The sequence below is a fragment of the Ammospiza caudacuta genome, chromosome 2, assembly GCF_027887145.1.
Source record: "Ammospiza caudacuta isolate bAmmCau1 chromosome 2, bAmmCau1.pri, whole genome shotgun sequence".
NCBI classification, from domain to species: Eukaryota; Metazoa; Chordata; class Aves; order Passeriformes; family Passerellidae; genus Ammospiza; species Ammospiza caudacuta.
The window spans coordinates 84,320,455-84,324,058 of record NC_080594.1 but is presented as its reverse complement, the minus strand read 5'-3'; the positions used below and the strand labels follow the sequence as shown (position 1 = coordinate 84,324,058).

General features: G+C 37.8%; 1 long non-coding RNA gene across 1 annotated transcript; it reads right to left on the bottom strand.

Annotated features, from left to right (window-relative positions):
- Nucleotides 1-761: 761 nt before the first annotated feature.
- Nucleotides 762-2,073, bottom strand: LOC131554944 (uncharacterized). The gene is made up of 3 exons (XR_009274482.1): nt 1,979-2,073; nt 1,693-1,784; nt 762-919 (listed from the first exon to the last, which is right to left on the bottom strand). It is a non-coding gene; the product is annotated as an uncharacterized LOC131554944 (long non-coding RNA).
- Between the last annotated feature and the right edge of the window lie 1,531 nt (nt 2,074-3,604).

Here is a 3,604-nt window from a genome sequence, read left to right as displayed (position 1 = left end):
TCATGGAAAGGGACCCACATTGGAGCAGTTTGTGAAGAACTGCTGCCCATGGGATGGACCAATACTGGAGAACATCATAGAGAACTGTCTCCTACGGGAGGGCTCCCATGCTGGAGCAGGGTAAGGGCTCCTGTCCCTGAGCAGGGGCAGAAACAACGTGTGATGAACTGGCCATAACCCCCATGCCCATCTCCCTGCACCATTGAAGGGTAGGAGGTAGAGCTGGGCAGGAGGGAGGCATGGGAGGAAACTATTTCTAAGGTTTGTTTTCCTCCCATTATCGTGCTCTGATTTGGTTAGTAACAGATTCAGTTAATATCCCCAAGCTGAGCCTGTTCTGCCCGTGGTGGTGACCAGTGGGCGATCTCTTGCTGTTCTTGTGTCAACTCATGAACCCTTCATTACATTTTCTCCCCCTTGTCCAGTTGTGAAGGGGTGAGTTAGAGTGGCTTTGGGGGACATCTGTCACCCAACCAGGGTAAACACACTACACCAGAAAAGGAAAGAGTTTACATCTTCATCAGTGAAAAGCATCTCACTTGGTGAAATTGATTGGAAAATTTGAGCAAATAGGTACTGCTCAACATGACTAAGGTCCTCACAAGTAAGGCTAAAATAATTAAAAATAGTACTTGCTACATACTTATCTGTATCCACCACTTCTTATGTCTAGAATGTTGTACGACAACAATATTTCTATTTTTTTTTCAATTCCTCTACCAATTTTATTTTGAAAAATATTTCAAATTTGAGTTGTGAGGGTTTTTTCCTATTAGTAATTTTATCTCACTTGCTCACTGTGACACTTTTTTGTGTTTAAAAAATTACAGCATTAAACTCTTTATACTGTAGGGATGTCTCAGAACCATGGTACAGGTAAGTATGAACTGAAAACTCTTCATTATCCTTTGCAGCAAATCTGTAAAATTTAGAAAATTACTTTTCAGGGAAAGATATCTATTGCATCTGGAAAAGTTACTTGATCTACTTAATTATTAAACTGATGGGTAGAGCTCTCTCTAGCATCCTTCATATAGGGCCAGCTTAAGAATTCTCAGCCATGTACCAAATTAATTTGGTCAGAATGTTAGCCTGGCTCAGAGGGGAACGTTTGGGGAAAATAAGATGGACATATGTTGGTTTCAGGGAAAGACATAGCTGGTGTGCTTCTCTGGCCCTTGACAATCACCTTCCCTTAACACCACAAATACCAGGAGGAAAACCCAATGTCTTAGTCACCAAAGTGAAGACAATTTTGCATGCAGCATGTTTAACCTACTATATTTTCAATATCTGCACTGTTTTTATTAGGAATATAACTCCTGGGTTTCTAGGTTTTGATTTCAGTTGTCTAGGTTCATTTCATTTTTTTCTACTTGCTGTGGATGGGCCACAAAATTAAAGGATTTGGTATAATTTGCTCTCATTTATAAATATATTCATAAAACTGAACTCCATGACGACTCACTTTAGCAATATTATCAGGTCTGTTGGCTACTATAAAGTGAAGTAGGAATTAACAAATTCAAATTGATCTCTTACTAATTAGCATCTTTCTATAAAATCACAGCAAGATGTAAGTCCATGAGTACAGAAAATTGGTCTGGGAAATTACAGACAATGTTAAAAATGGCAACATTCTAATAGATACTAAAACTAATTAGGTTGGGATCTTCAAGGCAATTTACTTACCTTCCTGTCCATTTATGAAAAGCTATCTGGCATAAATTCTCTCAGTTGTGGAAATCCTCATTTGAATAACAGGCCATAAAAAAAGTCAGTGCCTGGAAGTAAATTATATAAAAATCACAGAATCATAGAATGTTAAGGTGTTAGATTAGACCTTTAAAAATCATGCAGTCCTAACCCCCCCACCCCCCCACACACACTGGACCAGGTTGCTCAAGGCCTTGAACATTGCACTTTAACACAACCTCCCTGGGCAACCTGTTCCAGTATCTCATCACCCTGTAGATACCTTCAAGACACTTCTGGATTTAACACAGACTTTGTGAAGGCCAAAATTCCCTTATAAATGACTTTCCTGAAGTTCTCTGATAAAATTGGTTCTGACTGGAAAGAAAAGTACACTTGTAAGAAAAGATTCACCTGTTTTCTATTCATATAGCATAGGTCTTTCTATAAGCACCTAGAAAACTTGATGCTACCAGATTAGAAGATAAGTCCATTATTTAGCTTTCTCAATACCATCTGTTAAATATCTTCAGTTTTCTCTTATAACACTAGTAGAATTTCTATTGACGCAGTGACTACATTTGACCACCCAGAATTATATATTTTCAGAACGCTTTTCTATCACTAAAACCAAATTTAAAATCTCCCACTGTCAATTGTAACTATGCCTTCACTAGGGTTTAAACAAACTCCTCCTTAAATATAAACACCAAGACAGGAAGCAACTAAAAAGCTTATCTCATAAATATCCAGAAATATTACATATTAGTGTAAACTTACAATATCTAATAGAGCAGTTTGACTTTTGAGCCATGTGTGTTTAGAAAGAGAAAACGTATATACTGTCAAATGAAAGTTAAAAGACACCAATACAAACTTTGTTCATTTGCTCTGGAGAGTTTTCCTTTTTCACTCTGGTTGGCCACTACCTCTGACTTCTCCCATCAGGCTCTCCAAAGACAATTGAGCAATTACCCTTTGTCTGTGAGGTTAATTACCAACAATACCCAGCTGACCACTTAAGGCCTACTTAATCAGTATTTGGGTAGACAAGAGACAGAAAATGTAAAAGGAAAACATGCTGGAGAAGGAAAATGTCCACATTTTAGGTGTATTATGTACATTCATCTAGCCAATATGTAGAATCCCATTAGTTGTTAATTCAGACACAGTTAACCTTTATTTGTCTGTACCATTCTGAGGGTGTTCCTAATAATTTCTTTTTGATGCTGTCCCTGGGGGAGGCAGAAAAAGACACTCGCATTGATTGATATAGTTTTTCATTGAAAAGAAATTAACCCTCTTCAAACTGTGACATCAGAGAGTTCTTGAAACTGAGAGTGAAATTTTCAATATCAAGCACTTGCAAAGGAAGAAAGAAAAAAAGAGCTAGAATGACATTAAAGTGACAGTAATTTTTATTATTTTAAAGAATTTATCCATGATACATAATGTTAAAATTTGAATCCTGTGTGAATAGGCACTGAACCATAAAGCTTGCTGTTGTACCTTGTATAAAAAATTATATACCCACCATAGAAGGGGTTTGAACCACATGGTATACAATCTCTTACCCAAGGCTGCAACTTAGTGATCACTTAGATCGAAGCACACATACCAAGTTAGTTGCACTGCAAATCAGTTTACCAATCAGCTCACCCTACAACCAGATAAATCTCCCAAAAAATGGAAGGGGTTGGGAGCTGAACAGTCAGCTGAGTGAGGAGGAAAGCTTAAGCCTTGAGCCCCAGGAGAGTCGCCCTGACCACACTAGGAAGAGTTCAATGAACAAAATTGACTGACAAAGATATCTAAGAAGATACTTAAGAGCATTTCAGAATCTAAGTTGTTCATATATATCTTGAGCCCATACCAGAGTACAAGTAAGACAGGGATGTTTTCTGCCACC